The sequence below is a fragment of the Eubalaena glacialis genome, chromosome 10, assembly GCF_028564815.1.
Source record: "Eubalaena glacialis isolate mEubGla1 chromosome 10, mEubGla1.1.hap2.+ XY, whole genome shotgun sequence".
Lineage (NCBI taxonomy): Eukaryota > Metazoa > Chordata > Mammalia > Artiodactyla > Balaenidae > Eubalaena > Eubalaena glacialis.
This window is the reverse complement of record NC_083725.1, coordinates 72,578,156-72,596,723: the sequence shown is the minus strand read 5'-3', so window position 1 is coordinate 72,596,723 and position 18,568 is coordinate 72,578,156. Positions and strand designations below refer to the sequence as shown.

General features: G+C 40.0%; 1 long non-coding RNA gene across 1 annotated transcript in view; it reads left to right on the top strand.

Moving 5' to 3' along the window:
- The first annotated feature begins 921 nt into the window (after window positions 1–921).
- Window positions 922–18,568, top strand: part of LOC133099341 (uncharacterized) — a 31,785-nt gene continuing 14,138 nt past the window's right edge. Inside the window, exons 1-2 of the long non-coding RNA XR_009702315.1 lie at window positions 922–1,058; window positions 15,064–15,213. This is a non-coding gene — a long non-coding RNA (uncharacterized LOC133099341). The remainder of the gene's footprint in view (window positions 1,059–15,063; window positions 15,214–18,568) is intronic.

Sequence of the window (18,568 nt, the reverse complement as noted above, 5' to 3'; positions counted from 1 at the left end):
ATAAGAGTGGAATTAAGTATTCTGAGAACACAGCACAGAAGAGCTCAGTATAGGTCTGTGGACAAAGAATGTTGCCACAGTAAACAAAGAATGTTGTGACCATCCAGCCAGTAGCCACTGCAGCCACCCCCAACTGTGCACTCTGAAGGGATTCAGGATGGAGAAAAGCAGGATACTGGCCCTAGATAGTTAAGGTGCATATCAAAGATATTATTTCAGTGAGCCCAGACTCTTGAATCTTCCCATACATAGAAAAACACAAAATTCATTAACTTGAGATGTCTGGTTTTTCTTTAATTAACAGTAATCTTGATGTTTCAACTACATGGTCTTTGTTGCAAAAACTCCTATATATCCTGGCTCCTCCCTTACCTCTCCAGAGCAGCCCCTTAGAGTTATCGAAGACATTGCGTCCCGGGCTTAAGTCCTCAGTTTTATCCGCCAAATAAAACATAACTCTCAACTTTTAGGTTGTAATTTTTTTTTTTAGTCGACAACAGTTAATTCAAGAAAAAAAGGTCTTTTATGGGAAATTAAAAAATAACAAGTTTAATTAGCACTGGGAGCATGCTTCTCTTTGTCCTTGGGTGACTTAGGAACTAGAACAATAAAGCAGTTAAAGCCATTTCGTAGAGGAAAAACTCTAATGTGCCCACATCTCCTCCCCAATTCTTTCCCTTTCCTGTTCTCCTATGTTCATTACCTGGTGCTTACCCCATCTCATCATTGATACGCACACACATTAGTCTTCTATCCACAGTAATATTAACACCCAGCAAACACAATATATAAATAATAAATAAATAAGCAAGCAAGCAAGCCAGTATTCCTTTAAATCAGCTGAATTTTTTAAAAGATAAAAACCAAAACAAAAGTGAAACCAGTTTTTCACTTCCTGTTTGGAGGATAAAATAAGGCCCTTTTACCACAGAGGCAGCTGAAGTCTAGGCTGAAGATTCAGTTAGCAAACTACCAGACTCAGGGAAGGAATCTACTCTACTTTCTCTCTAATACCGTTGGAGCAACCTGAAGACAGGAACTTGGCCTCAAGGAAACAGGTAGGTGAAGGAAAAGGAGAGAAATGGGGTAGACAGAGAGATACAACAACATACTCAGAGACTAAAATAGAAACAGGAATTGATGAAAATAGGCACGGGAACAGCCAGAGACACAGGCAGATTAAGGCATGCTAAGAACACAAATATGAATCTAACATTCTCATTGCTCCAATAAACTGCTCCAAATCTGGGGGAAAGGGAGTACATTATTGAAACAATTAAACAATTTGGTTATTTCTATTGTCAAATAAAAATAAACCTAGATTTAGGTTAAAAGAGACTTTATCTGAAAGAATTATTGCAATAAGGGGAAAGAGACTATTGTAATAGAGAAAACAATCCAAACATAAAGCTGCAAGCATCTCAAAGGCCAGGCAGAAAGGAATTTTCTTTTATGGGAAAGAGTCAACAAGAACACAGTATAGTGGAAGTGGGATACTCAGGGAATGTTTTATTCTTAGGAGGGATCATTAAGGAAGAGTTGTATGCTGGGTCAGGAGGAGGGTGGGTCAAAGTTCGAGGGACTGCAGAAAGGAGATAAGCTTAACTAATGTTTAGTTTCAAGCACTTTTCAATTGAACAGTGGGGGAAAAACAGCTCAGCTAATCTTTTATGAGGCAAAGAATGGGAATTTAAAGGGTCTGTGTCTGCCTCACTGTAAGTAAAAAAGGGAGACATGGGTGAGTCTTATCTAAGTTATATGGTGGTTCTTTGAGGCAAGCTGTTTTTCAGAATACAAAAGGATGAATGGATTCCTTTAACCATCACTGCTTTCCAGGAGTAAAGGACTCAGGAAAAGTTTAACACTGTTATTATGATTCATGTAAGTAACAGGTGCTACGGTAAACACAGAGAAGAGAGGTACTAACTCAACCTGCAAGATAATGGAAGGCTTCACAAATAAGGAGAAACTTGAATTGGGTAGGAGTATAGCATACTGGGAAGCATTCATGTAATATAATATTATAGGGGAGGAAAAAATTTCCCTTCTTCCCTTCTAGATTATTTGGCTTGTCTGATAATTGAATTGATATAAGACAGATTAATAAGAGAAAAAAATTTAATTATATATCTATGGGAGCCCACCAAAACATGAAGACTCAAAAGCAGTCAGACAATCTAGCCTTATAAAACATCCTGAGATAAGAAAGAGGGGGTAGGGATCTGGTGCTTCAATGGGGAAGAAGACAATAGACCAGAAGATGAGAAGAGCAAATGTTTGGCAAACAAGTGTTTTCAATGCCATGCAGATAAGTCTTTCTGATATAAAAAGATATCTCTGGTAATAGCTCTCTTTCTGGTAGAGGATCTCTACATAAATTCTTTTAGGCAGATAAGGGAGAGGTAAAAAGCTTTTCCTAAGGCTGCTGAGTCTTAAGTGCATTCTGCCAAAAACAATCCCCATGACAAAGTGACACATCATGCAGTGGTGTATTCTGCTCTCCCTCAAAAAACAGAGTTAAGAAAACTAGGAGCTTGAGGAAAGATGACAGAGTGTAGTTTCTACGGGAAGAAAGTGAACTAGAAGGTAAGAAAAAGAAAAAGAGTAGTTTTAAAAGGAATTACGTTGACTGTTGCCAGACAAGAGGTCTCGAAAGCCAGGGCCAAGTAATATGATGATACAATAAACCAATTATAACATATGTGTAAATAACACAATTTGTTGATTTGTTTAACCTTTAAACTGTTTACCCTTTATTCTAAGAGTGTAATAATATTGAAACCGTGCACCTCAGATTAGGACTTGAACCCATGTGCTGGGACTCGAACCCAGCCAAAACCCAGACTGGGACTTGAACCCACACGGCTGGCACTCGAACTGGGCCAAAACCAAGATTGGGACTTGAACCCACATGGCCAAGACTCGAACCTGGCCAAAACCCACAGTTTTCCAACTGAGATCACGTGCCTGGTTTCAGGATTTAATGAAGCTTAGGTTCTTGATGTCTCATCACAGAAAGAATTCAGTGAGAGACAAAGTGATAGGTAAGAAGTGGATTTATTTAGAGAGAAACACACTGCACGAGTGTGGGCCATCTCAGAAGGTGAGAGTGGCCTTGGGAGAAACACACTGCACAGACAGAGTATGGGCCATCTCAGAAGGTGAGAAAGGCACCAGGGTATGGGGTTGTCAGTTTTTATAGGGGTGGGTAATTTCATAGGCTAATGAGTGGGAGGAGTATTCCAGCTATTTTAGGAAGGGGCAGGGATTTCTAGGAATTGGGCCACCACCCACTTTTTGATCCTTATAGTTGGTCTTGGAACTGTCATGGCGCCTGTGGGTGTGTCATTTAGCTTGCTGATGTGAGCGTATACTGAGGCTTAAGTTCTAGTGGAAGTCGACTTGTCCACCATCTTGGACCCACTTGGTTCTAATCAGTTTATGTCATGTCCTCGGGCTATATCATTCTTTCAAAGGTTGTGCCCTGACTCCTTCCCTCCTGTTTCAATATTTCTGGGCTTCCTGGACAAGATGGCAGAGTAGAAGGGACCTTGAGCTCACCTACTCACAGGAGCACACCAAAAATCACAACTGCTGAACAACCATCAATAAAAAAGACTGGGACCTACCTAAAAAGATATTCTACATCCGAAGACATAAAGAAGGAACCCAATGAGACAGTAGGAGAGGCAAACTCGTGATCTAATCAAGTCCCATACACCACCCCCACAAGCCGAGAATAATTATATCGCAGGAGTTCTCCCACAGGAGTGAGAGTTCTGAGCCCCATGTCAGCCTTCACAGCCTGTGGGTCTGGCATCGGGAGGAGGAGCCCCCAGAGCATTTGGCTTTGAAGGCCAGCGGGGCAGCTCCACAGGACTTGGGGAAACAGAGACTCCACTCTTGGAGAGTGCACACAAGGTCTTGTGCACACCAGGACCAAGGACAAAAGCAGTGACTTCATAGGAGCCTGGGCCAGACCTACCTGCTGCTCTTGGAGGGTCTCCTGCAGAGGTGGGGGCTGCAGTGCCTCAGTCTGGGGACAAGGACACTGGTAGCAGAAGTATTGGGTAGTATTCATTTGTATGAGATCTCCTGGAGGCTAATATTTTGGCACCAAGACCTGGCCCCACCCAAAAGCCTGTAGGCTCCAGTGCTGGAATGCCTCAGGCTAAACAATCAACAGGACAGAACACAGCCCCACCCATCACCAGACAGGCTGTAAAGACTTCCTGAGTCCACAGCTGCCTCTACACATGACCTTAGACATGGTCCTGCCCACCAGAGGGTGTGGAAAGAAAGGAACCCTCCTACACTGTTGGTGGGAATGCAAATTGGTGCAGCCACTATGGAGAACAGTATGGAGGCTCCTTAAAAAACTAAAAATAGAGTTACCATATGATCCAGCACTCCCATTCCTGGGCACATATCCATAGAAGACTCTAATTCAAAAAGATACATGCACCCCAACGTAAATAGCAGCACTATTTACAATAGCCAGGACATGGAAGCAACCTAAATGTCCATCCACAGATGAATGGATAAAGAAGATGTGAGATAGACAGATAAATAGATAGATAGATATATGTATATTACTCAGCCATAAAAGATAATGAAATAATGCCATTTGCAGCAACATGAATGGACCTAGAGATTATTATACTAAGTGACGTAAGCCAGACAAAGACAATACCATGTGATATCGCTTGTAAGTGGAATCTAAAAAAAAGATACAAATGAACTTATATATCAATACAAAACAGAAATAGACCCACAGACATAGAAAACAAACCATGGTTACCAAGGGAAAAGATGGGGGTGACAAATTAGGAGTTTGGGATTAATATATACACACTACTATATATAAAATAAGGGACTTCCCTGGTGGTGCAGCGGTTAGGAATCTGCCTGCCAATGCGGGGGACACGCGTTCGATCCCTGGTCCGGGAAGATCCCACATGCCGCGGAGCAACTAAGCCTGTGCGCCACAACTACTGAGCCTGCGCTCTAGAGCCCGTGAGTCACAACTACTGAGCCCGCATGCCACAACTACTGAAGTCCGCATGCCTAGAGCCTATGCTCTGCAACAAGAGAAGCCACCACAATGAGAAGCCCACGCACCACGACGAAGTGTAGCTCCAGCTCGCCACAACTGGAGAAAGGCCGCATGGGGCAACGAAGACCCAACGCAGCTAAAAATGAATAAAGAAATTTATTTTTAAAAATACATAAATAAATAAAATAGATAACCAACAAGGACCTACTGTATAGCACAGGGGACTATACTCGGTATTTTGCAATAACTCATAAGGAGATAGAATGTGAAAAAGCATAGACACATATATAAGTGAATCACTTTGCTGTACATCTGAAACTAACACAACATTGTAAATCAACTATACTTCAATTAAAAAAGAAAAAGAAAAAAGAAAGAAAAAAAGAAAATAGAGTATTTCGAGGACATATATAAACAGAGTTATTATTATTAATAGTAGCATGAGAAATATTATTATTTCTGTACAACTTTTTTTTTTTAAGATTTATTTTATTTATTTATTTACTTTTTGTCTGCATTGGGTCTTTTGTTGCTGCGTGCGGGCTTTCTCTAGTTGCGGCGAGCAGGGGCTACTCTGTTGCGGTGCGAGGGCTTCTCATTGCGGTGGCTTCTCTTGTTGCGGAGCACAGGCTCTAGGCACGCAGGCTTCAGTAGTTGTGGCACACGGGCTTCGGTAGTTGTGGTTTGCGGGCTCTAGAGCGCAGACTCAGTAGTTGTGGCTCACGGGCTGAGTTGTTGCCCCGTGGCATGTGGGATCTTCCCGGACCAGGGCTCAAAACCGTGTCCCCTGCATTGGCAGGTGGATTCCTAACCACTGTGCCACCACTGTGCCACCCTGTACATTTGATGTATATTTTCTTTAGAAACAATCAGGTCACATGCGGCTCTGAGATATGTTCTTCTATTGTTTCTTTGATAATATTTCTCCAATATTCTTTCTGATCCCTCCTCTGGAAACCATATTACAGTCAGTCCCATGTTGGCAGCACTTCTGGATCTAGCCTACATGTCTCCTTTCTAGCTCTTTATAGCCCTTTTCATTTCTTTATCCTTTGAAGCTAAATTCTGAAAAACCCCTCAGTTGAACATTTTAGCAAAGTAGTTGAACCTTCAGGTGTATTCATTCAAACACTGAAAGGGAAAGAATACTTCAGTTGAAAACTAGGAAGCAAAAAGTCTCAAGTGAGTTATCTTCATGTCCAGGGCAACAGGAAGGGTAATTTTTTTTTTTACACTCTCACCTTTTCTCCACTAAAAATGTCTCCTTAGAATAGTGTTTTTTCAAAATGTGACTGAAAACTTAGCAGTGTTTATAAAGTGAAAGTTGGATTGTTTATAAAAAATGATAGTTCCTGAGCAATAAGCTAGACATTCCATGTCAGATTCTCTGTGACTGCAGCTGGGAATCCACGTTTTTAATATGTCCTCTAGTTATCATTATGCAAAATAAAGACTGAGAACAACCACTTTGAAATATTAACTCATACTTTAAATTCTAAATCAGTTTAAAACCAAGTCCAGTTCAATCAGTAAGACGAGTGAGGACATTTCAATCCTTAACACCCCCATTAATTCGCTGAAAGTTTTGCCTTGCTTTGACTAGATGCCTGCCCTCTTTAAATCTATGCCCATTACTTGGTATTCAAATAGACCAAACTATAAGCTACAAGTAGAAACCATTGTCAAAATCTTTCCAGCACAGCAAAGTACGGGCAAATAATCTATCTCCAGCACACAAGTCCTTTTCTGTAAGCAACAGTAAAGCTGATGAGAACTAAGGAACATTTTCTTGCTTCTGCTCATCCTTCTTCCTACCACTCATGTCTCTACTTCTTTCTCATTTATACAACCCCACCATCAGCTCTGAGGCACACAAAGCTACAAAGAACGGCTTGTTGACTTTGGAAACCATCAGAACAAGTGCCTTATACACTATGCTCAGATATACACACTATTTTATATGTACTTTTCTTAGAGAATAAGTCAGTGAAAAGACAAAACATGGTCTTGAACAAGGATGTAAGTCTGTGACTGTTAATAGATCCTTGCTGGAACTGACAAAGTTGACTTTCTATGTGACTTCAAAGGATTTCTTCCCAGACACTCTAGCCTGGGATGGGAAAAGGGGATTCTGGTACACTCCTTAACTGTAAACATGACTTCTTCCTGAGGAAAATACTAGTGTGTTGGGACCTACCTATGCCTAATAAAGGGTTTTGCATTATTCTTCAGAAGAAATCATCTTATCAGACTTCATAAATACCAGGGACTACATCTTTAGCAAGGACTAAATATATGGATTGATTTCCACATTACACTTTCTCTAGTCAATATAAAATTTTACTTGTACCATTCTGCTTGGTGATCAAAGGTTGTGTCCACTGGTTGGGTATAAACCAATGCTCCCAAATCACTGTTAGATCATCTCCTAATGTGAGGATGTATCAATAGTCTGCCAGCTCCCTTCATAGAAGGTCATCTTACAGAATGTCTTCTGACACATTCAGCTCCTACCCAGTGCCCAATAGAGCTTACTCATGCGGAGTCCAGAATGAGAAGAGCCTGACAGTGTAACAGGACACACTGACTCCCTAGCTCCCAGTGCCAGATCTGAACTATCTCCAGATAGTCCAGTGGAGACAATCATCATTGAGGAGTCTACCCTCCTCCCTATGTGCCTTTATCTGTGCCCTTGAACTGACACCCATGAGAATTGCAGGTCAGTAGGCTTAATCCTAAGTCTTAGAAAAAGCAACTTCAGCTTCTGTCCTACCTTTTTGGTTCCTTCCTAACCGATCTGGAGGTCAATAGCTATGGAATTTCAAAGGCAGAAGAGGCCTTCTTTGGGTCACAATTTCTCACATCTTCTAGAGGGAAGGGTAACCCCATTTTGAGACAAGAAAATAACAGAACTTGCTAAAACATTAGCAGAAAAGAGACACTGCATCTCGCTTAACTTTCAGTCTACAACAAAATGATGAAAGTCATTCTCCATGTTGCAGCAACTTCCATAGCTAATATTTCCTATTATCTCATGGCAGAAGTAACAGGAGATGGAAAACTACCTCCCAAAGTTAACCTACTGGATCAGTGTCCCTGATGACAGCTGTGGTATGTAGTTTTAAGTTAAAAAAAAAAAAAAAGGCATGGACTTAATTTAGGCCTTTCTGTCTTAATCATTTCTTTCATTCCCCAATGTAAGCTTTTCAATCTTTATTGTAACTTGATATGTGGTCATCACAATCCTATATTTATGCTCCCTGGAGTGGCTGGTCTACCATACTACTTTCAGTTTTCACGATCTCCTAGAGATGAGTGCTCCTGTATATTGGGAGCTTCTCTTTTTCCTACGTTTTCCTTCCCAGTCCTATAGGATCCTCTGGTCCTCTGGCCTTTTTCATCCAATTCAAGCAGACTTTGTCTCTTCATTTTTGGGGGGTTTTTGTTCCTTGGGGTTTCTTTCCCCTACTACACTTGCCAGTTATCTGCTTACTTTGGTTCCTAGGCCAATCTTAATTAGAAATCATCTCTGAAAATTTGCCTCTACCACCTGGAATAGGCGTAGGCACCAAATGAATTCCATGTACAGAATAGCCCAGTTACAATTCCCGAGCCATTTAAACCCCAAGTCTCTCCTACCAACTAGATGTCAGATTAGGAGCGATAAAGGATGTGTTGAAGGTTTTATGTATCTCCAGGTAACAGCCACAACTACACATTTGGATGGGATACACTGTTTAGGGCTATGCTTCTCTCTTAATTCCTTCTGGCACTCCACCTTGTCACACTGAAAAATTCCCTGGAACCTAATCTGCATATGTATTCCCTCTAATTTCTCTGATTTAGTTCTTCAAGTCCCCACTAACAGCTCCCCTCTCCAGATTTTCCTAAGCTGTGAGGCATGCTGTTATCACTAGTAGAATCAGATTCTCCCTTGGCTTGGTGGTGGCAAACTCCTTTAGGTCCTCCTCCCCCTCAGTGGGATTTACCTCATTGAGTCCCAATCCCTCTGGGCACTGAGATTGTGGTTCCAACAGGGGCTTCAGAAAAATTAAAAGATAGGAGGAGTTAACATTTATTGAGCCCTTAGTATAGGTCAAATACTGTGCTAAGCACTTTACATAGTTTGTCACTTGGCACACAGATGAGGGTAGCTCCATGATTCAAGCCCTGTGTAATGCCCTCTCCTTTCTTCAAGCCTATGATAAAGTTGACGGAATTTTTCAGATGCATCAAGGTCACACACCAGTTGATTTTATGTTAACCAGAGGATAATCGGGGGTGGGGTGGGGGAGGCTTGACTTTATCAGGTGAAAGCCCTTAAAGAGAGACTGAGCCTTTTTTAAGGTGAGATACTTTTCCCTCCTACTGGCTTGAGAAGTAAGCTGCCATGTTGAGAGAGGGCTTATGGAGTTGGCCATGTGGCAAGGAACCGTGGACAGTCTTTAGGAGCTGAGAGCAGCCCCAAATGACAGCCAGGAAGAAAATGGGACCTTGGTCCTACAACCCCAAGGAAACGAATTCTGCCAACATGTATAAGCTTGAAAGCAGCTTTTCTCCAGTTGAGACTCTAGATGAGCATACAGTTGAGTCAACACCTGGATTGTTGCCTTTTGATACCTTGAGAGAGGACCCAGCTAAGCCATGCCAGACTCCTGACAGAAACTGTGATGTAACATGTGTGTTGTTTTAGATATACTAAGTTTGTGGTAATCTATTATAAACAATATAAAAATAACACAGATTTTAGTACCTAGAAGTGGTACTGTAAGCAGATAGGGTAAGGGTTCCCTGGGAAAAGAGAACCAGGCATGGCTTCTTGACAGAAGAGAAGCCATTTTTGACCTAAGCCATTTTGTGATCTAAGCCTGGCCACAATGCTTGCCCTTGACAGGTCTCAGTAATTAATGATCTTAAGGGAACAAAAGAATGCAGAAATCAATGACTGTTATCAAGCAAGAGAAGTAACAATAGCAAAGATAATATACCAGTTGTAAAGACTCCCAGTTCTCTTACAATGGTAAAGATTAGCCTGAAGAGCTCAACCACTAGATCAACTGGAACCTAAGGGATGATGATGTTGACCTTTTCTGACCCTCATGACTTCAATCAACTAAAGCTTGGGCTCTGTCAATCTCCCAATACCCTTCATGAATATGCATGTATCCTTAGCTTAAAACTTCCCCAATTTTGCTTTTTGGGAGACACTGCTTTAGGAAAGATCCCCAGTGTTCTCCTTACTTGCTGGAGGTAATAAACCCTTCCTTCTCCCATGCTTTGGCTTGGTTGTGTCTTTCAACTGGACACCAACCAAAAGGCAAGCCATTTTCAGGTTACAGTACCTAAAACCAAGGGAACAGCTTTGGGAATCAGACAAGTGAGCAGAGGCTAGGAGAATTAAATCCTATGACTTGATTCCTCATAGACAGTGTCTGTTCATTTTTCTATGAATGGGCCTTATTTTCTTGTTTCTTTGTATGCTTTTAAATTTTTCTGTGGAAAACTGTACCTTTTGACTATTATAAGGTGATAACTCTGGAAATCATATTCTTCTTCATGCTCAGGGATTGTTTTCATTGGTTGCTATGAGTTTTGTTCTTTAGTACTTTCCTACTTTTTTCTGTAAAGACTGTATTTGTGGTGTGTGTCTCTGAAGTGCATTCCTTTAGCTTAGAGTCAGCTCATATGTTGACAGAGATTTTCTTGAATACCCGGAGGGGGAAAAAAAATAAAAACTTTGCATATTAGTTCATTCCTCCAATGCCTACAAAAGCCCTTTACAACTCTGCATTAGCCTTTCTGCTTACCCTGAGCCTAAGGATCAGTTAGAGGTAAAAGCTTTAGTCTCTCAGGAATTTTCTGAGCATATATTCTGCCCAGAGTTTGCACATGACTTTCTAAATTGCTATACAAAGGGAGTTTTTTAATGTTCTACTTCACACAAAATCTCTCACCAGACTTTCCTCCCAGGTTTACAGCATGTCTATTATTTGTCTGAACCTTAATATCTTCCCCCAGACAGTAGGGATTGTTCATTAACCTTTCTTGTTTGCAAGAAATGCCCTCCACTTGACTGCTTTTCGGCCCTGAAGAAGTTCTCTGCTAGGAGAAACAAAAACAAAACTGCCTTTTATTAGTCCTTCAGATAGCCCCCAGAGAGCTCCAAACAGACAAACACAATTCTTTGAGAACAAGGTCAGCTCTTCTCCCTTTGGAAGCAGGGACCAGGGTCTCACATTGAAGATATGCACTGATATCTTCACGACCTCTGTCAAGCTGGGGATGGGACGGTCCAAAGACAAGTAAAAATGACACAACATTCCCCTACCATTCTTTTTATCATTATATAATGTCCTTCTTTGTTTTTCTTTATGGATTTTATTTTGTCTGATTTGAGTACTACTACCCCTGCTTTCTTGTCATTTCTACTTGCATGAAATATCTTTATACATCCCCTCACTTTCTGTGTGTGTCTTTCACCCTGCAGTGAGTCTCTTGTAGTTCTTGTTTTTTTATCCAATCTGTCACACTGTCTTTTGATCAGAGCATTTAGTCCATTGACATTTAAAGTAATTACCAATAGGTATGCACTTATTGCCATTTTAAAACTTGTTTACCACTTGTGTTTGTAGTTCTTCTTTGTTCATTTCTTCTTATTTTTGTTTCCCTTTTGTGGTTTGATGGTTTTCTTTTGTAGTATGCTTAAATTTCTTTCTTTCTGTTTTTCGTGACTCTACTGTATGTTTTTCCCCTACGATTTTTAAGTTGCCCTTTTCTTGATTCAGCACTCATTTGGTAGCTATAAACCTTTTTCATTTTCCAGAGTTTCAGCAAAGTTGATTCTGATGGTTCATCTCTTGCTTATTCATTGTATCAGCAAAATGATGAGCCTTGGAGATATTTATCCCTTCCTACTTGCTGACGTGACTCCCATATAATTTATCTTTCATAATGGCTGTGCTTAATAACTGCCTAACAAAATTCCTGAGCAATTAACATTTGGTTCTCATGAGCCAGTATAGGCTAGTTCCAGCATATCATGAAATATATGGTCACTAAAGGCATAACAGAGGTTTACAGAGATCTCTGAGAAAGCACTGAGAGGGTGTCTGTAGGAAAGGTCCCCCAACCCAGCCAAGATGAGATGACCCATGATGGAGATTTATTCCTTTCTAAAAATGCTCTTGGATTCTTTTCTAACTCTGTTATCAACTATTTTCCCCTTTTGCAGCTAAACCATTTCTGATCTTGATGATAGCTTCTCACAGAATATTGACCCTCACCCACTCTAACTCTCAGTTATCAGAGCTTCTAAAGATTTTAGGCACTTTTTAGCAGGCAAAGTGATAAAAGACTGCACTGTTGCTATATGATAAATGTCAAATGATACCCTAAACCAATCTTTTGTGGAAGAAAATACAAGCACAAAAATTTTGTAGGCTTTATTATAATGTTAGACATGCACAATTATAGTTATAATTAGGGTCACAGTATGTAAAAACATACTTACCAAGCAAAAATGTTTATTTCCAGGAACTTAAAAGAAAATTAGTAAGATAAAATTAAAATTCTGTTGCAAAAATGAAATCAAGACAAAATCTATAATACATTGCAACATTTCCTTACGAGGAAAACTTTTCTACCCTTGCTGAAGCACTACTGACTTTAAAGGGGAAAAAAAGTACTGTTTCTGAAAAATGAGAGAGACAAAGAAATAAAACTGAAAGCCTTTTCACAGCACTGGGTAAGAGAGAAGGAGGGGGTGACCCTGACAGCTCGGTGATTTCCAGGGATTATATGTGTGATGCCCCACCCAGGGGCACATACAGACATAAAACAACCAATTTTATAAACAGGAGTCCTCTTTGTATGATAATTTTTAAATTTAAGTCATTATTAAACACATAATTAAAGGTCCTTGAGCCTTAACAAGATAATAACAAATGTTAAAACAAGGTGAAACCATTTTTTTTTACTTCGAGGCCTTACTTTAAAATCAGGCCCTCTGCCACACAGGAAGCAAAAGCCTCGACTAAAAGCTGTGAGCCATAACTCTAAGAGACTCAAGGAAGGAATCCACTTTATATCCACATATCTCTGGAGTGACCTGAAAATGGGACCTTGGCCTGAAGCATTCAAGTGGTTGAGAAGGAAGGGAAATGGAAGAGAAAGAGGTATAAAAACTGACACAGAGACTGAAAAAGAAACAGTGATGAAAAAGTCAAAAGAAGCCGAGATTAAAACAGAGGCACAAGGATAGACTGAAGACTTGTTAAGGATGAAATACATATTTGACATGGTCATTGGTCCATAACAGCTAGAAATATGAGAAGAAAGAAAGTACATGATCTAAACAGATAATTAATGAACAGTTAGAAAATCTATGTAATATATATATAAGCACAAGGTACTACTGATAGCACAAAAAAGAAAGCTACTAACTCAACCTAGAAGAGAAGAGGAAGGGTTCATAAATAAGGATAAACTTGAACTAGGGCAGAAGGAATATAGAGCCCATGGTAGAAAAGGTGGAGAAAGGCTCATGTAATGTAATATTTAGAGTCTAGAAATGCCATAAGAATGAAGGAAGATGGCAGAATGTGACTTCTAAGGGAGAGAGTGAGGTAAGTACTAGGAAAAGGAAAAGGAGTGGTTGTGAAAGGAACTTTAGAGTATGATTGTTGTTAAATTGTTGAATGTCAGGGTAAGTCATTTTAATTTTATCACAAGGCAATGCAGAGTTTTCAAAGTTTTGTAAACAAGGCAATAAATAATTTAAATTTGGATGTCAGTAGGATGACTCTGGATGCAATGTGGAAAAGGAAATAAAAGAGAGAAAAAAATTATTGAATACACCAGAGCAGAAAGATGAGGACCCAAAAGCCATGTGGGTATAGAATAGGTAACAGATTCAAGAGCAAACTGATACAGGTGATTAAATAGGATTACCTATGCCTGACATATAGTAGATGCCCAGCAAGAAATGAAAAATTATAGATGGAAAACTAAGAAATAAGTTGTCCAGAAAACAAATGTGCCCATATTACCATACCCTCATTCTAACTGGGGGATATATATAGCCCTAAAGGGGAATCTGGACAGAAGTCTGAAGCCAGAATTGACAATGAATCTCTAACTAGAGTGAGCAATATTCCTACACATAGCAGTTAATCCAATAAGACCAAATACCAACAACAAGTCCAAAGTGAAAGAACTGGATCACAGATAGAAAGTGGACACCATAACCATACAATCTCTAACAGAAACAAGAGAAACCACCAAGAAAAGCCTCAAATACTTCCATGATCAGCACCAGAGCTATGACATGATTCCAGTGTCAATTTCTCAAAAAGGCATTCCCTAACCACTTAATCCAAAGTGGCCACGTTCCCTCTGAAGTTGCTCTCAGTGAAATCACTCTTTTCACTTCCTTCATAGCATGAATCACAGGCAAATTATCTTGTGTACTTATTTATTTATGTGGGAATTTTCTGTCTACCCTACCCTGTATGAGCAAGTACCATGTCTCTCTTATTCAGCAGACAATCCATATACCTAAAACACTACCTAGCACAAGTTAAGTCTTCGTAAACACTGTGAAATAAATGTTTGAACATCTTTGTTTTATTTTTGCTAACTCTGGTCTATGATACTTAAGTGTATCACACTAGCCTAGATGATGATAAACACAAGAAAGTACAAAAGGGTTTCACTGGTCTTAATGATCAGTAAGATGAAAACAGCATACCAAGAAAACGTTATTTAACTTGGTAACTAGAGCTTGAAGGACAGGATTGTGAAAAGCAGTTTTAGAGAAGATAGAAATAGAAGACATACGGCACAATGTTAACTTATGAAGAAATAGGACAGTGAATGTTCATTAGTTCATTTAGCCATCATATAGTCATATTTACTAAGATAATGTTTCAACTTTTTAGAAATATTATAGTGAAGAAAAATTATAGTGAATGAGGAGATAAAATCAGGCCTTCATCTATTTTGAATAGGAATACCTGAGCATGTTTGGAGGCTGCTGTGTAACAACCAGGCAAACAAGATAGATGCAAGGTGTGCAAGAAAGGATAAGTGAGAGTGCAAGAAAGGAAGGTGGATGGAGCTTCTGCATTCTTCAGAGAATGAAGAAATGAAGTCATCAAGTGAGTATTAGGGGAGCTCCAATTACAGCATTCTTTATTCCACCTCCTAGACTACTCTTCTGTTTCTCCTTCCTCCTAGACTGATGCAGGACCCTCTCTGACTGTGTCTTATTCATGCCTGTAACCCCACTTTCTAGCAAAACACCTGGCACAAAGTCTATGATATATTCATGGGTTTAAATTGGATGGGAAATTTTGAGAATATGATGTCTGATTGTAGGAAGATAAAGAGAGACAGAAGTCAAAGATGATTGAGACACTAGAAAAATTAGAATAGGATGAGTGTGATGGGAAAACAAAAGGAAGAAGAGGTTTAGAAATCAAGTGATGAGTGCAATTTGGGACACCCTGTTTTGATCCACCTTCATGGGGAGTTCTGGCTGGTGAAGACCACATCTCTGTCCTAGGCTGATGACTAGATTGGCTCTCCAAATGCATATCTTCATGCCTTCACCCCAGGTATTCAACTTTCTTCTCCTCTCTCCTCAACTATCCACCAACAATCCCCAAACACGTGGCTGTCCCCTGCCCAGATGAGCAATTCCTTTGTGCCCAGCTTAAGGATTTTCTACAAATCATTAGAAACACAATGACAACAATGTTGTGAGCAGTGTTCTACATGTGGACATTAGGTTGGGTTGTTAATAATATTGTTCAAGTGCTGTTTATATTTACTAATTTTTTGCTAGTGTGCTTTATCAGGTACTAAAAAACTTACTAAGCATTCTAAAGTAATTGTGGATTGTTAATTTCATCAAGTAATTTTGTAAATTTTGTTTTTTTAAATAAATAATTTTTAAAGCTGTTCTAAGCTTATGCAAAATTGAGCAGAAGGTACAGAGATTTCCCATATATCTCCTGCACCCACACGTGCATGGTCTCCCCCGTGATCAATATCCCCCACCAAAGTGGTACATTTGTTACAATTGATGAACCTACATTGACATATCAACATCACCCAAAGTACATAGTTTACATTGGGATTCACTCTTGGTCTTGGCCATTCTATGAGATTTGAAAAAATGTCTAATGAAATGTAACTAACCTTAAAATATACAGAATAGTTTCACTGCCCTAAAAATCCTCTGTGCTCCGCTTACTCATCCATTCCTCCATCTACCCCTTGGCAACCACTCATCTTTCTACTATCCCCATAGTTTTGTCTTTTCCAGAATGCTATACACTTTAAATCATATAGTATGTAGCCTTTTCAGTCTGACTTTTTACACTAAGTAATATGCATTAAGTTTCCTCCGTGTGTTCTCATTTCCTTTTATTTCATTTCTTTCTTTTCAGTTCTTAGAACTGAATAATATTTCATTGTCTAGATGTACCACAGTTTATTTATCCATTCACCTACTGAAGAACATCTTGGCCTCTTCCATGCTTTTGAAATTATGAATAGAGCTAATATAAATATCTGTGTGCAGGTTTTTGTGAGGACATAAATTTTCAAATCATTTGAGTGTCAAGGGAGAGCACAATTGCTCTTTGTATGGTAAAACTCTCTTTAGTTTTGTTAAAATCAACCAACTATCTTCCACTGTGGCTTTACCATTTTGAATTACTTGCAGCAATACATGAGAGTTCTTTTTGATCCACTCCTTGCCAGCATTTGGTGTTTTCAGTGATCTGGATTTTGGCCTTTCTGATAGGTGTACAGGCATACCTCATTTTATTGCACTTCATTTTATTGTGCTTCCCAGATACTATGTATTTTACAAACCGTAGGTTTGTGGCAACCCTGCATCAAGCAAGTCTACCAGCACCATTTTTCCAACAGCTTTTGCTCACTTCATATCTCTGTGTCAAGTTTTGATAATCCTCGCAATATTTTAAACTTTTTCATTGCTATTATATTTGTTATGGTGATCTTTGATCAGTGATCTTTGATGTTACTATTGTAAATATTCTGGGGTGCCACAAACTGGGCCCAGATAAAAGAGCAAACTTAACTGATTGGTGAAATAGCAACAAAGGACTTAGAATATTGTGTAAACTTACTTGTTAAAGAGGAGGCAGGGTTTAAGAAGATTGACTCCCAATTTTGAAATAAGTTCTACTGTGGGTAAAGTGCTATCAAACAACACTGTATGCTACTGAGAAATCATTCGTGAAAGGAAGAATCAATCAGTATAGCAAACTTTGTTGTTTTCTTATTTTAAGAAATTGCCACAGCCACCCCCAACCTGAGCAGCCACCATCCTGATCAGTCAGCAGCCATCAACATCAAGACAAGACCATCCACCAGGAAAAAGATTATGACTTCCTAAAGAATCAGATGATATTTAGCATTTTTTAGCAATATTTTTTAATTAAGCTATGTACGTTGATTTTTTAGACATAATGCTATTGCACACCTAATAGACTATGGTATAGTGTAAACATACATTTGTTTTTGTTTTGTTTTGGCTGCATTGGGTCTTCGTTGCTGTGCGTGGACTTTCTCCAGTTGCAGCGAGCAGGGGCTATTCTCTGTTACACCACGCAGGCTTCTTCTCATTGCGTTGGCTTCTCTTGTTGCAGATCCTGGGCTCTAGGTGCACAGGCTTCAGTAGTTGCAGCACGCAGGCTCAGGAGTTGCAGCATGTGGGCCCTAGAGCACGCCGGCTTCAGTAGTCGTGGCGCATGGGCTCAGTAGTTGCAGCGCATGGGATCTAGGGTATGCAGGCTTCAGTAGTTGTGGGGCACGGGCTCAGTAGTTGTGGCTCGTGGGCTCTAGAGCACAGGCTCAGTAGTTGTGGCGCACGGGCTTAGTTGATCCGCGGAATGTGGGATCTTCCTGGACCAGGGCTCTAACCTGTGCCCCCTGCATTGGCAGGTGGATTCTTAACCACTGCGCCACCAGGGAAGTCCCCGTAAGTTTTATATACACTGGGAAACCAAAAAAAATCATGTGAGTAGCTTTACTGTGGTCTGGAACGAAACCTGCAATATTTCGGAAGTATGCCTGTACACTGGTATCTCATTGTTGCTTTTTTAAAAATATTTATTTATTTATTTGGCTGCATGAGGTCTTAGTTGCAGCACACAGGATCTTCATTGCAGCATACGGGATCCTTCACTGTGGTGTGCGGGCTCTTCGTTGTGGTGTGCGGGCTTCTCTCTAGTTCTGGCATGTGGGCTCCAGAGCATGCGGGCTCAGTAGTTGCAGTATGTGAGCTTAGTAGCCCCACAGCACGTGGGATCTTAGTTCCCCAATCAGGGATTGAACCCAAGTCCCCTGCATTGGAAGGCGGATTCTTAACCACTGGACCACCAGAGAAGTCCCTGTCTCATTGTTGCTTTAATTCATATTTTCCTAATGACATATGATGTGGAACATCTTTTCATATGCTTATTTGCCACTGTATAT